The sequence below is a fragment of the Nuphar pumila genome, chromosome 14 (genome assembly GCF_984573655.1).
Source record: "Nuphar pumila chromosome 14, dmNupPumi1.hap1.1, whole genome shotgun sequence".
Taxonomy (NCBI): Eukaryota; Viridiplantae; Streptophyta; class Magnoliopsida; order Nymphaeales; family Nymphaeaceae; genus Nuphar; species Nuphar pumila.
In genome coordinates, this window is record NC_143262.1 from 64,964,818 (window position 1) to 64,984,739 (window position 19,922).

The 19,922-nt window shown below is 33.3% G+C and overlaps 1 pseudogene; it reads left to right on the forward strand.

Annotated features, from left to right (window-relative positions):
- Positions 1-2,075: 2,075 nt before the first annotated feature.
- LOC149816894 (alkaline/neutral invertase E, chloroplastic-like) overlaps positions 2,076-19,922 on the forward strand; it is a 36,220-nt pseudogene continuing 18,373 nt past the window's right edge.

Genomic DNA, 19,922 nt, shown 5'->3' on the forward strand with positions numbered 1-19,922 from the left:
ACTTGGAGTTTTGAAAAAGTAATTTTGAAAATATGATGTAGTTCTATCCTAAATGATGAATGAAAAGAATTTTGAAATTGGTTTTTTGAAAAGCTATTACATTCTTTAAATGAGTTAAAATAAGATTGAAGATATAATACATCATTGACTATGGTCATTGAATGTATTATATAATAATCTATATTTAAGCTCAGGTGAAGAATGAAACACATTTGGCGCTTTTATAGAATTTAAAATGAAATTAACTCTCAATATACCCTGACTATGGCCATTGGTATATATTTTGAGTCAATTTTAAGATAAATTCTAATAAAAGGAGAAAATATTTAAGGAAATATGATGAATTTTGAAAATAGATCCAGTGTGGATCCAATGTTATTTCGTAAAAGATAAAAATCCTAAGTCTTGTTTACACCCCGACTATGGTCGTTGGTATAAATCATCAACTTAGGATTAATTTACCTCTTATGAAATGGTGCACGTGCCATTCGTGCTTCACCATTTGTGAGAATTTTTGAAAGAAAGACAAAGATGCATGAAAACAAGCAATTCATGACATTTACAATGCTCATTCATTCTATCTAGAGATGGAAATGTAAAGCTTCTCATTTATACCTAATTTATTACAACTCTGAATTGCAAATATCAGAAATTTCAAATCCAAAAGGGAAATTTAAACTTCTTACATCTTCCTGCAAGACCGAGTTAGCACGAGACATATGATAGACGGATTAAGAACTGATATACATTTATGTAGGCCATATACATGCATAAAAAAAAATAAAAAAAATACATATATATATATATATATATATATATACATGTATACCTATGTATAGGTATATTCATATATATATATATTTACACATATACATTTATACATATATATATATAGAGAGAGAGATACACATATATATATACATATCCAAGCATGATATTTATATATATATACATATATATGCTCACATTCAGTATGTGTGACATAAATGAATGGTATTTGTTATGAGAATAGAGATGTTGAATGTGAAGGGACTGTGTAGGTGCAGTAGTGCTAGCAATGAGCCACACATAAGTGGAGACACGAAGGCGATATACAGGAGATATTGTTGATGAATGACATAGAGGTTGCTTGCTGGCAACAACAGTGTGCTGTTTGAGGCACCTACAGCAGGTGGTGGGATTGCTGAAGACAGGGGAATTAAAGACTCAAAACAGGACATTAATGAGATGATATATAAGAAGAAAAGAAACAAAAAAATGACGATCTCTAAATGCTAAAACCAACCACTATTTAAACAATTACCAAGCAACTGACGATGCTAATTACTTTGCTGATCAACCAACGATTTACTTAATCAGACAATTAATGATGCTCAAATGAATATCTCACTCACCTAACTGATCATCTTAATGGATCTGTCTAACTTAACACTAATGGATTAACAAATTAATACTAACATCATTGTTCCGTCACCAGTATTCAACACTTAAAATATCTAAAGCAGACCAAGTGAAAATCAGCAGGACATTTAGGGTTGAATTCAGTCAACAGTGAGTGATTCAAATAGGGGCTTCACTGTCTAGGGCAGCAAAACCTGGGTTTTCAGACATCCCTGGCAATAGGCGTGAGATACCAATGATTTATCTACGAAAGGTGCATTATTGCTTTCCTTATGAAGAGGTATGTAGATTACCCTTCTGAAATGTGTCAATCAAGGGATCAATGGTGCATTGGTAAGTGCGATAACAGTTAGGTGTCATGATATGTACAACAGATGATGGAATGATACATGTTGCAGGGGACCAAATGCTACAGAATTCTACAGACGCTTCATGTTGTTATAACCATAGAGGAAATCATGCTACCATAAGATTTTGAGTTTAAGGCCTACCTTTTTACTTCTGAAAGATTAATACCACGATCGGGTTGCTCAGCAAAAACCGTACCGTGATTTTGATGTTAGCTTGGGAAAGGAGAAGGCCTCGCTCCTATGTGCTGTTGATTCTGGAAATATCCGGAAGGAGGGTCAACTCCTCTTTTGAAAAGGGTTCTATTCTATTGCAGGAGAAAGGCAATGGAGAAGTTGGAGATTGATATGCTCACCGTCCATGATCCCGCCTTCTCCTGTGCGCCTGATTTTATAGAGAGAGGAAGGGTCGAGAAGCAGATGACGGTTGGGCATCGATGGTTGAGATGGAGCGATCGTCGATCGAAGGGTGGAGGCGTGATGGATGCCCATCGAACGGGGGATCGAGGCAGTGAGAGGAAAAGGGTCAGAGACGGTTGCAGATTGAGGGTGGAAAGCGAGAGGAAGATGTGCACGGGAAACAGTGGAGGAGCTCGGCGGTTGGAGGCACATGGGGTTGCTTTGGAGCAGAAGGTCTCGGTGGCGAAGGGGGTTTTCAAAACCCTAACTCGACCCTTACACATTAAAAATCAGTTTTTTCCAAAAAGGGGCCTCCTTTTCAAGTTTTTCTAAAAAGGTGGTTAAGGGTGAGTTTTTCGGCAAAATCTTCAAAAAAAACGTGTAGTTTTTCCTAATTTCTTTGGTTTTTTGCATGATTTTTCCATTTTTTTTGTAATTTTAGAATAAAATCCTAAAGTTTTAAGAAAACAAGGATTAAAACTAATTTTTTTGTATTTTTTCATTTTTTTCATTTTTTGTATTTTTGTAATAGAAAAACTAAGATTTAAAACACTAAATTTTTGTATTTTTCTAAGAAATATTTAAAAATGTTTTCTCAAGAATTTCGGGCCATCTTGGGGAAGATCTCTTCAGAAAAGGGGTTTTGGACCCAGGTTTTGAGGAAATGTTCAAGTTTTTAAACCTCGAATCGAAAAATACAACTCGATGGGTCCAAACGGATACCGGACGAAGTGTCTGAGTTTTGCAAAAGATTATTTTGGTAATTTTGAGAATTTAATTTAAAATTGGATAATGAAGCTCAGATTTGGATTTTGATAATGGATCCGGATCCGAAACTGAGTCAGATATGGAAAATGAATTTAATTTCAACCAAATTTTGAGAAACAAAAAGGGGATTTAGATTTAAAACTGACTCAATTACCCAGAAAATGGGGACAAAGGGCAGAAAGGGGATATTTACAACATTTTGAAAAATTTGGGGTGTTCACAGAGGTGGAGGATAGGGGAAAGCAAAAGAATAATAAGGAGAAGGAGAAAGAGAAGCGAAAGCAAAAGGAGGAGGAGGAGTTGAGGGAAAAGCAAAGGAAGAATAAGGAGAAGATGGAAGAGAAACGAAGGCAAAAGAAGGAGGAGGAGAGAGAAAAGCAAAGGAAGAATAAGGAGAAGGAGGAAGAGAAGCAGAGGCAAAAGGAGGAGGAGGAGGAGGAGATGGAAAAGCAAAGGAAGAATAAGGAGGAGGAAGAGAAGCGAAGGCAAAAGAAGGAGGAGGAGGATACGGAAAAGCAAAGAAAGAATAAGAAGGAGGAAGAGAAGTAAAGGCAATTGAAGAAGAAGAAGGAGGAGGAAGAGAAGCAAAGACAGTTGAAAAAGGAGGAAGAGGAAGAGAAGCAAAGACAATTGAAGAAGAAGGAAGATGAAAGGCAAAGGAAGCAGATTCAGTATGAGGAAGAGAAGGAAAGGCAAAGGAAGGAGAAGGAAGACAAGGAAGAGAAGGAAAGACAAAAGAAGGAGAAGGAGGACGAGAAAGAGAAGGAAAGACAAAAGAAGGAGAAGGCAGACAAGGAAGAGAAGAAAAGACAAAGGAAGGAGAAGGAGGATGAGAAAAAGAAGGAAAGACAAAGGAAAGAGAAGGTGGACGAGGAAGAGAAGGAAAGAGAAAGGAAGAAGCAGGATAAGGAAGAGAAGGAAAAAGAAAGGAAGAAGCAAGAGGAAGAAAAGGAATAGGGAAAGGAAAAAGTAGACAATGGTTGTTAATACTGGAAGGAAGGAAGAAGTACAAAAGCAAAGAAAGGGAGGGGATGAAGAGGAGAAAAGTATGACCAAGGTACGTTAATCGCTATTGTATGCCACGATGTATTGTTGTAGGTATTATTATGTATAGCGATTACTATGAATAGTGATTACTATGAATAGCGATTACTATGTATAGCGATTATTATGAATAGCGATTACTCTGTATAGCAATTACTATGTATAACGATTATTATGTATAGTGATTACTCTGTATAGTGATTATTTTATATAGCAATTAATACGATAGCGATTACTCTGTATAGCGATTACTGTGATAGTGATTACTATGCATAGCGATTAACTATGATTTGATATTTTGTGTTACAGGCAGGTCAGAAGAAAAGTAGAGCAACAAGTGAAAAGCTGAAAGGGTAGTGTCAGTAGCCTGTAGTTTTGTCGTGGTTCAGAAAGCTGAGTGAATATTAGAAGGACCGATTACAAAAGATTCACTTCGGCGGCCTTCTAGACCAACATTATTTTGAAAATTGCTGGAACACCATGACCCACTTGGTCAATAAGTGAAACCATAAGACGAACACATTCCAGTTTGGGAGTTTTGAGATCACCATGACCCTAGAAGATGTGGCACGGATTACGGATCTTAAGTACCATAGAAGTATTGTCCTAACACGGGATTCAAACTATAACCCAAGGAACAATTGCACGACCTTTCTAGGAATGTTGATGAAGGAATGACGTGAGTGTATTTTTGGTGGAAGCAATTCCTCATCGATGAAAGTTCATTTTTTTGTAATAAATTGAAAGGCCAGTCCGCTGCATGTGCATATGAAGCAGCTGACCAAGAGTTGTGCGGCTTTCTTCTTTATTTTTTTGGACTTACTTTATTTTCTGATTGTTCTGGTTCAATAATAAGTTACTTGTGGCTGTAGTTCCTGGAAGACTTAGATGAAGTCGACAACTAGGCATGGGGTGTTGCTATGCTTGCACACTTGTACCATCAACTTTACCGTGCGAGTAGGGGTGCGAAAACCATCGGGGGGTTTTGTCCATTTGTTCACATATTTGTTTATTATATATTTAGTGCTTGTGGACTAAGCTTGTTGAAGGTTGTAGTTTTACTAATATATTGTTTTTGTAGGCCTGGACGTGGGAGCATATTGTCGCCTTGCATCCTTATTGTGGCCCTACAGTTTGTGGTTTTCCCAAGATCAGCCAGTGGCCTTCAATAAATGTCAAGGAGGAAAATGCTCAGTTCATTTTAGATGGGCTGCAATTAAATGAGGTAAATGGTTTAAAATCGTTGTAATGTTTATCATTCTTAAGTAATCATCGCTTTAAGATTTTTTCTTCCTTAGTACAAATCGTTATCTTCTTAGCATCTAACTTTCATTAGCGTAAATCGTTATAATGTTTAGCATTCTTAAGTAATCATCACTTTAGGATTTTGTCTTCTTTAGTACAAATCGTTATCGCATTTGCATCTAACTATCATTAGCGTAAATCATTGTAATGTTTAGCATTCTTAAGTAATCATCGATTTAGGATTTGGTATTCCTTAGTGCAAATCGTTATCGCATGTGCATCTAACTTTCATCAGCATAAATTGTTGTAATGTTTAGCATTCTTAAGTAATCATCGCATTCAACATTTTGCCTTAGTACAAATCATTATCGCATTTGTATCTAACTTTTATTAGAGTAAATCATTGTAATGTTTAGCATTCTTAAGTAATCATCACTTTAGGATTTTGTATTCCTTAGTACAGATCGTTATCGCATTTGTATCTAACTTTTATTAGCGTAAATTATTGTAATTTTTAGCATTCTTAAGTAATCATCGCATTCAACATTTTGTCTTCCTTAATACAAATCGTTATCGCATTCAACATTTTGCATGAATAATTATGTCTATATCTAAACCACAATCTCGATTGTACAGGTTGTGTGAAGATCTTATGAGGATGGGGAGGACGATGAGGTTGTTGCCAAGGCTGCGAGATTGTCTGACTGTAATATTTGGCTCTTTAGCAAATGTGAAGCTGAGTTGCAGCATGGTAGTTGAGTACTCCTACAAGTTGGCTTGAGACAGTCGATATCAAAATTGTCAGTGGTACAACAACAACAACAACGCCTTCATCCCAAACAATTGGGGTCGGCGATATGAACCAACAAAGAAAATCATTCAGGGTCTTCCACATGAATCCTTCTCCTCCATTCATTTCTATCCAATGCCATGTCCTCGGTGAGGTTCAAAGCATTCATATCCTTTCCTATCACCTCCATCCATGTCTTCCTAGGCCTACCCCGACCTCTTTTAACTAATATATTTTCCCATTTCTCCATCCTTCTAACTAGAGCATCATTAGGCTTTCGTCGAATATGTCCAAACCACCGTAAACGATTCTCTCTCATCTTATTTTCAATGGGTGCAACGCCTACCTTCTTACGTATCTCCTCGTTCTGAATCTTATCTTTTATTGTATTTCCACACATCCATCTCAGCATACGCATCTCAGCTACACTCATTTTTTGAATATGATGTCTCTTGGCAGCCCAACATTACGTACCATATAGTAAAGCGGGCCTAATAGTCGTCCTATAAAACTTTCCCTTCAACCGCAATGGCATTCTACGATCGCACAACACTCCAGTTGCACTCTTCCATTTCATCCACCCAACCTTTATCCTATGATTTACATCTCCATCAATTTCTCCATACTTTTGAATGATAGATCCCAAATATTTGAAAGAATCATCCACCGGTATTTCTTGCTCACCAAGCTTCACTACACTCCCATCTCTATTTCGTTGCTTACTAAATCGACATTCCATGTATTCTGTCTTACTCTTACTCAACTTAAAACCTCTTGCTTCCAATGTCTGTCTCCATAATTCTAACTTAGCATTAACCCCAGCTCTAGACTCATCAATCAAAACAATATCATCAGCAAACAACATACACCACGACACATTTTCTTGAATTGATCTTGTAAGCTCATCCATCACTATAGCAAATAGGAAAGGGTTTAAAGCAGATCTTTGATGTAACCAAAATTGTCAGTGGTATTGAAAAAGAAACCGAATAGTGGTGGGGTCAGGAACATGAATTGGCATGAACGCTTCAGGAAACAATTGGATAGCTGAAACAAAGGAGGTGTTTGTGCTATACCATATAATTATAAAGAACGACAATATGACCCCAACTATTTCAAACAATATTGGCAACCCATGCGTGGAAATCAAAAATTTGAGGAGAAGCAACATGAAAGTGAGGTCACCCTTGTCACCGAGCATGTTGTCTTCCAGCATAGATGTAACGTCCTTCGTGTCCCTTTGGCAAATACTACAATTCCCTTTGTTGCAGTACACGTTAAGAAGTAAACACAGCTCCCAAAGGAGAAGGTATCGTCCGACCAAAGGTTAGTGATGCTGGAGAGTGAGAATAAGGAGTTATAAAAGGACATACAGAATTTGAGTAGACAAATTGGGTCACTGGTTGAGATGATTACTAGTGGGTTTAATAAGTTTTAAGGGAACGAAGAGGCCACCGAATAAAGAGACTCCACCAAGTCCAAGAAAGAGACGATTTCTATGTCCATCTGAGTCGTTAAGTGCCAGTGAATAAACATATTATGTGATTTGTGTATCCCGATAATTTTATATTGTAATTCTATCATTATTTGTTGTAATTATATAATTCTTTCCTTAATAAGTGTAACACAAAAGTGCCACTGAAAAATCGACAAGACTATATAAACTTAGGTTTGTAATTATATAATTCTTTTATGATTTGTACTTACGTATAGCGCCTACTGGCTTAGGGTTTATTATGTATCGTGATTCCTGTCGTAGTGATTACTCTATATAGCGCTTACTATGTATAGTGATTATGAAGTTACTATGATTTGTACTTACATTTGCTAAATCGTATAGCGATTACTAGTTTAGGGTTTATTACTTATAGCATTTCCTAAGATAGCGAATACTTAATATGTCGATTACTCAGTATAGGGATTATGAAGATACCATTATTTGTACTTACATTTGCTAAATCGTAAAACGATTACTGGTTTAGGGTTTATTATTTATAGCATTTCCTATAATAATGATTACTTAGTTTAGCGATTACTCAGTATAGCGACTATGAAGTTTCCATGATTTATACTTACTTTTGCTAAATCGTATAGCGAATACCGGTTCAGGGTTTATTACTTATAGTGTTTCCTGTGATAGCAATTACTTAGTATAGCGATTAATAGGTATAGCGATTATGAAGTTACCATGATTTGTACTTACGTTTGCTAAATCCTACAGCGATTACTATTTTTGAGTTTATATTGTATAGTGATTCCGGTAATAGCGATTATTAGGTATAGCGATTATGAAGTTACCACAATTTATACTTAGGTTTGTTCAATCGTTATGCGATTACTAGTTTAGGTTTTGTTATTTATAGCATTTCCTTTAGGTGCAAAGAACGTCACATAACATTAGTTTAGGGTTTAGGGTCTAGAGTTTAGGGAAACGTCATTTGACACGCTACTGATGTTAAGCGTCGTGTCATTCATTTACACGGACTAACGTTGTTTCGATGATACTAGCAAATGAAACGACGTCTTTTAATTAATGCATAATGTAATTTATTTATTTATTAATATTTTTTTTGCGTGATTTTTGAAAACTGGCGGGATGTGAAATGGCGTAAAGAATAAATGAATGAAGCGTCATATAATTTCAGTAGTGTGTTTCGCAAGGAACACAAGACGTTTCCTTTAAGAGCATGGAACATGCGACGTTTCATTTAAAGAAGAAAATGAGCCTTTTCTGTAACCAACTTCGTGAGCAACAAACAAAAAAATTGACGTTTCCTTTAACCTCCTTCGTTGCAAAAACTGTATCAATGTCGAAGAAGGACGTTGCGATTCAGTTGAACGTTCACAAAAAAGGATACCTTTGATTCTTATAACCTGCTTCATCTTTTTTAATTCGTTTATAGTTTGTTTACTGAATATAATGCTGTAGTTCATTTACTGAATATTCAACTAATTTCAGTACAACATCTACAAAACAAGGTGCCAGAAAACTCAACAAAGTGCTCGAAGAGAACATCGACCGAATGCATGATGAATTTGTAGGACACACTATTAGTAATTTTGTACGTATGAAACCACTATCAGTTATACATTTACGTATGTCATGGGTATGTATATTAACAAGTGCATATTTGTTGTAAACAGACTATACATGATTTTGTCATGTATATTCAAAGCAAGAGAACAACCATGCTGGTCCACATCGTCACCCCTTATTTTATGGTATATCGGTTATCTTATATATATATATATATACTAATGTTCGTGTTTTAAACTTACTATTATTATTGTTTCGTTCAACAGAGTATTGTCCGTCGAATGCCATACGTGGCTGGATTTCTAGACGGACTACAATACTGGAGTAACAATGACCAAATAACAGACTTTTGTTCAAGTGAAAAGGTTTGTGACTATATCGCTTTGTAAGATGTTAAATCTATTTAAGATCTTGTTTTGATTCTTAATATCGATTTTTAAGCTATCAATAGAAATTTGCATATAGATTTAAGATATTTTTTTTATTCTTAATATCGATTTCTATGCCGATTCTAAATATCAAATTTTAAGATATTGTTTAGATTGTTAATATTGATTTAAGATATTGTTTTGATTCTTAATATCAATTTCTATGTTGATTCTTAACACCTATTTTTAAGCTATCAACATATCAATTTCAGATATTGTTCTGATTCTTAATATTGATTTCTATGCTGATTCTTAATATCGATTTAAGATATTGTTTTGATTCTTAATATCGACTTAAGATATTGTTTTGATTCTAAATACAGATTTTTAAGATATCAATACAAATTTTCATATCGATTTGAGATGTTGTTTTGATTCTTAATATCGATTTAGGATATTGTTTTGATTCTTAATATCGATTTTTAAAATATCAATACAAATTTCTAAATTGATTTAAGATATTGCTCTGAATCTTAATATTGATTTATATGATGATTCTTAATATCAATTTAAGATATTGTTTTGATTCTTAATATCGATTTCTATGTTGATTCTTAATATCTATTTTTAAGCTATCAATAGGAATTTTCATATCGATTTAAGATGTTGTTCTGATTCTTAATATTGATTTCGATGTTGATTCCTAATATCGATTTAAGATATTGGTTTGATTCTTAATATTGATTTATATGTTGTTTCTTAACATCGATTTTTATGGTATCAGTATGCATTTCCATATCTATTTTTTATGATATTTTATAATCAATTTGCAAATATTGATTCCTATATTGTGGCAATCAAAAAAGCATTGGGTATTATACGTGTTGGATGTACAAGAACAAAAAATATGATTATGCAACTCCTTTGACTATAACATTGGTGTAGACCGTGTCATTGTGTATTTGGTAAGTTTCTATCTTTAAGATTACTGTATCTTATACCGTGGCCCAGAATTTACTTGCTTTTACATAAACCACAAGATGGATTTTTCAGAGACATGTTGGGTGTCGACATTGGTCCGTGGAGGCTTGACATCGCAGAGGATACTCCTTTACAAAATGATGGTGTCGATTGTGGCATCTTTGTAATGAAGTATATTGAAGTAATATACTATGGATGAGCACCAGAATTCACCGTTGTATGTTGTACACTTAAACATGTTTTATTATCCTATATTATTGGTGACTACATTTTTATATTGGTCTGACTTTCGGGGTTTTTTTTTCAGGATGACATACCTGGATTTCGCGCAGAACTATGCAAAAAATTAAAGAATTTTCTAGTTAAGGAAGATACAAAAACCCAGACTACAAGATTACCTAGAAAGCTATGAAGGATGCGAGGTCCCTAGGAGTAAGAGGAAGTCCTTTTAAACGTCTACCTGTTCTTAAGGATAACGTGAAGAGGGTTACATTCTACTATAAGAGAGAGAGAGCAATTTTTTGTTCAACTTTTAATTTTCAAATTTTTTATGTACAAACATTTGTAACACATTTTGTAGACTATATACAAATTTTGTAAAACTGTGCACAAAATTCACATTGATCCATAAACCAAAATTATGAACCTGAGACACGTGTGTTGAATACGCAAATCGACACCTTAAGCACCCAAATCACAACAATATAAATTCCACAGGCACATGTTTCAAAATCATAATACAAATATCTTGAAAATTGACACATCTTATAATTTATAGGATACTATATCGATTTTTGTGAGATATTGTTTTGTTTGTTACTATCGATTTATAATATATTATGTTGAATTATCGTATATCGATTTATAAGATATTATGTATTTTCTAGTGTCGATGTGTGAGATATTGTTTTGTTTGTTATTATCTTTTTTTAATATATTATGTTGAATTGTCGTATATCGATTTGTAAGATATTATGTGTTTTCTAGTGTCGATTTGTGAGATATTGTTTTGGTTGTTAATATCAATTTGTAATATATTATGCTGAATTGTCGTATATCGATTTTTAAGATATTGTGTTTTTCAGTATCGATTTGTGAGATATTGTTTTAGTTGTTAATATCGATTTGTAAGATATTATGTTGAATTGCTTAATATTGATTTGTAATATATTGTGCTGAATTGTTGAATATCAATTTGTAAGATATTATTTGTTTTTTAGTGTCATCTGTTGAGAAACTATGTTTTGATGATACATAATATGATATGCTGTCATACATGCTTTAATATGATATGATGATATGTCTTCATGAAAATGTTATATTATGACTGGATATGATTTGTCATGCATTTAACGAGTATTTGATGCAAGGTTATTTCACCTAAGAAGAATGGAGACAACCTGATCAAGTATAACTATTTGATGCAATCATACTCTCTAGAGAAAAAACTTGATGGGCCATACATTCATAAAGACTATCCTAGAAGATCGGCTACTTCAAGATGAAGACTTTTTTCTTTTTTAGAGTCATATGTAACAAAACCTTTAGAAGCATGCATATTGCATATTTCATATTACATGCTTTAAATATCACACACGCCATCTATTTACAAAAAAAACTAAGTTTTCATAAAAGGATACGATATTTCAAAAACATTTTTTTTTAAACAAATCATTGTACTTTCTTACAAGCATTTATGAAAAAGACAACTTGAAATGATATAAAAGCTAATGATTTCAAGTATGAAAGAAAAAGACAAAATGAATTAACTCATAATACAAAATCGTTTATCTTGAATTGACAAATATTATTTTATATACAAAATTGCTTACTGTTTAAACAAGACAATTAAGTTTTGAAATGACCATTTATTTAATAATAAAATTCACACTCAAGAATGTTGACTTACTTAAAGCCATCATTCTTTCTGTAAACATTAAATGTCATCTCAAAAAGCATTTGAGAAATGACCATTTATTTAATAATAAAATTCACATTCAAGAATGAAGACTTACTTAAAGCCATCATTCTTTCTGTAAACATTAAATGCCATCTCAAAAAGCATTTGAGAAATGACCATTTATAAATAAAGTACTTAACAAAGCATTTATTGTACTTACATGCATTTAATTAAAGAAGTGACGATTTGTAAGAAAAATATTGATATACTATAAATCATTAAATTGAGTAAAGACAAAATTACATGATAGATTACACTCCAACGTTCAATGTACTACAAATCATTTATTATGAAAAAAGACCCATTACAGATTATACCTTATTTAAAAAGCAACAACGAATAAGTATAGCCCAAATGCTACACTTATGGAAAGAAGACTTTTTGAAAAAGCAATATAGTACACTTATCATTTCACACAAAGTTGTTTTTGAAATGACCTGACACCTCATATCCCAAAAGGACAATCATTTCAATAAAGCAACAACTATTTTTTTCTTAAGACTATATATATACAAACAAAATAGTATTTCAGTATAGACGTGAGTTTACAAAGAGAAAAACTCCTATTCAATATTCGAAAAAGAGAGCTTAGAAAAAGAAAAAGAAAAGAAAGAGAAAAAGTCAAGAAAAACTCTTTGACAAAAGAATCTATTGTGTGTGAAAAGAAAAGAACATTCTGAGAATCTTCAGTCGTGCATTCATATCATTTTGAAGGTTCTATAGGAAAGTATTGTAACTTTTTGTTTTCTGTTGTATCCTTTCTCTGTTGAGAGAAGTAGACCTCTGTGAAAGAGGGTGTTTCCCTTCTCTGTTGAGAGAAGTAGACCTCTGTAAAAGAGGGTGTTTCCCTTCTCTGTTGAGAGAAGTAGACCTCTGTAAAAGAGGGTGTTTCCCTTCTCTGTTGAGAGAAGTAGACCTCTGTAAAAGAGGGTGTTTCCCTTCTCTGTTGAGAGAAGTAGACCTCTGGGAAAGAGGGTGTTGTACTATTTATCCCGTAACATGGATGTTATAGTGAAAAGCTCATGTGTTTTACTTGGGGACTGGATGTAGGTCAGTAACTCGACCGAACCAGTATAAATCCTGTGTTTTTCTGTGTTGTGCCTTATTGCCTTTAATTTTATTTTATCGATCTTTATCATATTTCACTATTCACCCCCCATCTAGTGGAACTTCATTTGGTATCAGAGCAGGTTTTGCTGGTTGCGACCTAACAAGTCTTCCAACACTAATGGCATCAACTTCTTATGCTCGTGACATCGAAGGACAACATGCATCTCGCCCTCCTTTCTTCAACGGCTCCAACTATGGATATTGAAAATGCAGGGTGACCATATTTCTCAAATCTATAGACTTTGTTGTATGAAAAATTGTTGAAAGTCCATACACATCTCCATCTTCAGACTATAGCTTATGGTCTGATGAAGAAAAGAAGATGGAAAATCTAAATGCAAAGGCCATGAATGCTTTGTACTGTGCCATTGATCAAAATGAATTCAACATAATATCAGTTTGTGAAACCGCATATGATATTTGGCACTCACTGGAGGTTATCCATGAAGGAACCAACAAAGTAAAGGAAGCTAAGATCTTGTCTCTGGTTCAAAAATATGAGCTATTCAAAATGAATAAAGATGAACCCATCACAGAGATATTTACAAGATTCACCAACATCACCAACGACCTTAAATCTCTGGGAGAAACCTATTCCCAGACCGATAAGGTGAAGAAAATCTTGAGATCTCTCACAACTGATTGGGAGAAAAAGACAACAGCTATTGAAGAAGCTCAAGATTTATCCAAGCTTACTCTGGATGACTTAATAGGCAATCTTATGGCCTATGAAGTTCATATGAAGGAAAGAAGGAAAGAGGAACAACCTACAAAAAAAATCTCGCCTTCTCAGCCTTTTTTGAGAATGAGGACTCGAAAAAGGAATTTGAAATTGCGCTGCTTACTCGAAAATTTCAGCATTTCATGAGAAAGAACAGGCTATCAAATAAGCACATGGAAAAGAAAGATTCTAAGGAAGATACCATGTGCTATCAGTGTAATAAGTCAGGTCACATAAGACGTGACTGTCCTCTTCTAAAAAGAAAATCCAAAACGGAGGAACCAAAGAAAAGGTTCTTCAAGAAGAAGGCTCTGCATGCTCAATGGGATGATTCAGAATCATCCATAAGTGAAGAGTCAAGTGATGATGAAGCCGAAACGGCTAACATGTGCTTCATGGCAGAAGAAAGCTCTGTAAGTGAATCTTTTGATTTTTCTTTTGAAGAACTTCAAAATGCTTTTCAAGAACTTTTTGATGAATCAAGAAAAATGATTCTCAAAAACAAAATTTTAAAATCTGAAAATCTAGAGCTTCTCCAGAAAAATGAAGAACTCAGTGTTGAAATTTCTGAGTTGAAAAAGAAAAATTGTATTCTTCTGAAATCTGTTCTACTAGTTCCAAGACAAAAAATCTTCAAGTAGAAATTTCAGAATTAAAAAGCAAAACTGAAAACATTATGAAAACGGTTTTCAAGTTTAGCAAAGGGAAAGAGAACCTGGACAAACTCCTATCCTCTCAAAAATTCTTTTTTTACAAGAATGATATTGGTTACTCTCATCTAAATAAACCTTCTTGTATGAATCAAAGGACTACATTTGTCAAAGGTTCTGCTGAGCCTAAACAGGAGTATTACAACTTCAATTTTAATACCATGTACTCCTCTAAATCTGTAGATAAACCCAAATCTAAATGGATATGGGTTCCAAAGTCTAACAAAAAGGGACCCGATCGGGTACCAAAAAAAAGTTTTACTTGATCTTTTGCAGGCTCTAAAGAAGAAGAACAGATGGATACTAGACAGTGGATGTTCAAAGCATATGACAGGACATCCAGATCTTTTTGTTGTTCTTCATCATAAAGAAGGAGGAACTGTCACCTTTGGAGATAACAACAAAGGTTTGATAATTGTTATTGGCAATATTGGTAATATCGATAAACCTCTTATCAAAGATGTTCTCCTTGTTAAAGGTTTAAAACGCAACCTCTTAATTATAAGTCAAATGTGTGACACAGGTTATGACGTTAGCTTCAAACATGATGCATGCCTCATAGCAGACACCAATGAAAATATTATTTTAAAAGGTATAAGAAAAAATAATATATATGAATTATACCTAGAGAATATTATTGAACACTGCCTTATAGCTAATAATGACTCTCAAAATTTATGGCATATGAGAATGGGTCATGTTAACTCTTAATATATGTCTAAATTAGCTAAGAACAACTTGGTACGTGGGTTACCTAAAATATCATTTAAAAAGGACTGTTTTTGTGATGCTTGTCAATTAGAAAAATTGTCAAAATCATCTTTCAAATCAAAAAATATTGTTTCAAGTAAAAGACCTTTAGAGCTTCTCCACCTGGATCTTTTTGGTCCTTCTAGAGTAGCTAGTCTTAATCATAATAAATATGCTTTTGTCATTGTAGATGATTACTCAAGATTTACTTGGGTAATATTTTAAAAAAATAAAAGTGATACGTTTTATGAATTTGAAATCTTATGTAAAAAGTTACAAAATGAAAAATTCTCTACAATTATCAAAATTCGTAATGACCATGGAGGAGAATTTGATAATGACCTTTTTGTAAATTTTTGTAACTTGCATGGTATATCTCATAACTTTGCCTTTCCTAGAGTTGTACCTCAAAATGGTGTAGTAGAAAGAAAGAAAGAATAGAACCCTTCAAGAATCTGCTAGAACTATGCTCCAACATAATAATCTTGCTAAACATTTTTGGGCTGAAGTTGTTAACACTACATGTTATATCTCAAATAGAGTTCTTATCAGGCTGTTATTGAATAAAACTCTCTATGAACTATTCTATGGCAGAACTCCAAGAATAGACTACTTCAAAGTCTTTGGGTGTAAATGCTTTATCCTTAACAGAAAAGATAGCCATGATAAATTTGATGCTAAATCTGTTGAAGGTATATTCTTAGGATATTCAAGTCATAGTAAAGCATACAGAGTTTTTAATAAGAGTTCAAACACTATTGAAGAATCAATGCATGTCAGTTTTTGTGAATCTATTGATCAATTTGTTCATAAGCAAACTAACAATGATGATCTTGAAAGTATAGATTTTTTCTTAGATAACATAGATAAACAGAATGAAGATGATCTTCAAAGAACATTTGCTGAAATCAGAGATCATCCTCAAAAGCAGATTTTGGGAGACCTGACTAAGGGGGTTCAAACTAGAGCTCAGCTGAAACGAATTGCAAATATGGCATTCATTTCTCAACTTGAACCAAAGAAGATTGATGAAGCCATCATTGACGAGTTCTGGATGATAGCCATGACTGAAGAACTGAATCAGTTCCAAAGAAATGATGTATGGGATCTTGTACAAAGACCAAAAGATCATCAAATCATTGGGACAAGATGGATCTTCAGAAACAAGCTAGATAAAACAGGTAATGTTATAAGAAACAAGGCAAGGCTAGTAGCTCAAGGATACAATTAGGAGGAAGGTATTGATTTTGATGAAACTTTTGCTCTTGTTGCTAGACTTGAATCTATAAGAATGTTTTTAGCATATGCAAGCTATATGGATTTTAAACTATACCAAATGGATGTTAAAAGTGTTTTTTTAAATGGTTTTATAAATGAAGAAGTTTATGTAAAACAACCTCCAGGTTTTGAAAATGAACAATTTTCAGATCATGTCTTTAAACTAAAATGTGCTTTATATGGTTTAAAACAAGCACCTCGTGCTTAGTATGACAGACTTAAAACTTTTTTATTAAAAACCGAATTTTCTGTAGGCAAAGCATATTCAACTTTATTTGTAAAAATAGTGAATGATCATACCTTAATCGTTCAAATATATGTGGACGATATCATATTTGGATCTACTAACAACAATCTTTGTGAAGATTTTTCTAAGTCCATGTAGAAAGAATTCGAAATGAGTATGATGGGAGAACTCACCTACTTTCTTGGACTGCATATTAAGCAAACCAAGGATGGAATCTTCATCAATCAGTCTAAATATGCTCATGAACTTCTGAAGAGGTTCAACATGAACTCAACTGCTTCAAAGAATACCCCTATGAGCACAACTACTGTATTGGACAGAGATGAAGATGGTAAGACTGTAGATACAAAGTTATTCAGAGGTATGATAGGATCACTACTTTATTTAACTGCTAGCCGTCCATATATCATGTTCATTGTTTGCTTGTGTGCTAGATTTCAATCAAATCCAAAGGAATCACATCTTAAAGTTGTAAAAAGAATAATGAGATATCTAAAAGGCAAAGTTGATTTTGGGTTATTTTATTCAAAATCATCTACATTTGATTTAATCTCATACAGTGATGCTGATTTCACTGGAAGTAAATCTGACAGAAAAAGCACATGTGGAATATGTCATATGCTAGGGCACTCACTAGTTTTATGGTTCAGTAAGAAACAAAATTGTGTATTATTGTCAACTACTGAAGCTGAATACATAGCTGCAAGCCTAGCATGTACACAAGTTGGATGAAACAGACTTTAAAAGATTTTGGTTTAAAATTTGAAAATACTACTATTTTATGTGATAATACAAGTGCTATAAATTTGTCTAAAAATCCTATTTTACACTCACGAACTAAACACATTCAAATTAGACACCACTTTTTAAGAGAACAAGTCTTAAACAACATAATCAAACTAGAATTTATATCCACTAATAAATAATTAGCAGATATTTTCACTAAACCTTTAAAAAATGAAGACTTTATAAGAATTAGAAGAGAAATAGGAATCTGTAAATTAAGTGATTTATAAATTTAATTCATATAACTAATTGGGATATAGTAAAATCATTCTACACAAGTTCACCTTTTCAAATGTTAAACTATAATTTTACTACAAAATCTCCTTCACAAAATGTATCTTAAATAAAGCTTAACATGTAAGGATGTCAAAAACACTTTATGTCACATCATCTTTTGTCTTTCCCACACTCATTTACGAATTGCATTTTAGACTATCATCATTATTTATACTCGAGTGTTTATATTTTTATTCTTTTCATGTTTTGTTTTCATTTCCTTTTACCACCTTTTTCAAAGTCAAAAAGAGTAATTCACATATTCACGTACACCACAAGCTTTTTAGCACAAAACAAATGCTTTATGTCAACTCTTCTTTTTCAATATGTCATATATTTCAAAGTACACTCAACTTTATGTCAAATCACCCCTTTTACACATCTCTATAAGAATCCATACAAAACTCATTCTCGACAATCATGTCTCTCTTATATATTTTTTTCAAATCAATTAAGTATTGGTTGTCCTTTTTCATTGGTCTCATCTTTCTCTCTCTTCTACGAAATTTGAATCCACCTTTTGAAACCGTGGATTTGGCTACTTGACAAGATTTGACAACCTCATTTTTTATTCTCCAAAACAATGAACTCTCTCATGCCGAGTTTCTTTTGTCTTTAAAACTATGTCTTTCAACAATCTATGAGCTATAAACATTAATTCAAGACAACCATGACATTTCTTTATGTCTTTCATCTCATGTCAATCATCAATTATTTTTGTCCTCTTCTCCATACATGTCCTATTCGAAAATCCATGTATATCATCACTCTTTTCTTTGACTACTCTTGCTCTCTTCTCTCATAAGTCTCTTTTGTCTCTTTCTAAATGCATCCCTTACGAATATAGAATCTATCCTCTTTAAGTAAAAATAAATTTTTTTTTCAACTTGTTGTTTGTCTTATTAGGCCATTATTCATCTTCCATCTCACATAATATTACTTTATAACACTCTTACATACTTTCTTTTCATGATATTTTTTTTCAAGGCTCTTCACATCTCATCACCTCTTTAATGAAAATCTTTAAAATATATGGATCATTATTTACATCGTGCATCTCACCTCATTGGCTCTATTCATCTCTCCTCTTTTATCCATCCTTTTTCAATCACACACAATACTTCCAAAGAGCACTCATACTCAAACCATGACAAATTTCACAATATGATGGACTCTCCTATATCAAAATTTCCTTATATAGAAAAATAATTTTTGAAACTATGTTCTTGTCATCTATCATAATATAATATACTCTCATCAACACACTCTTCCAAAGAGTGATTTGATCTATCATTCACAAGTGCCTTAAGTTACATTCACGAGTTCTCAACTCAACTAAAATCCAAACTTCATTCACTTCAATTGTCATTCACTTGTTATTATAATAAATTTCATCCCTCTATTTAATGAAATGATTCACTCTTCATGAATTCATTCAAAATTTGTTATCAACCTACAAGCTCTTATTCTCTCCAAGCTTTTATTCTCTCAAGTTACTTGAAATGGCCTCTTCTTCAAGATCTTCTGATGTCAATATGATTGAGTCTGCTGATTTGAGATATCCTGATCTCATTCACCACTTCCACTCCATTAACTCTCTTCCGATCCAATCTGGTAAGCTAGTTCACTTTGAAGCATTCACCTCTTTCGACCTTGAAACCTCCCTTCAAGACTTTGTTTATATCTTCGGATCGTCCAACTCTA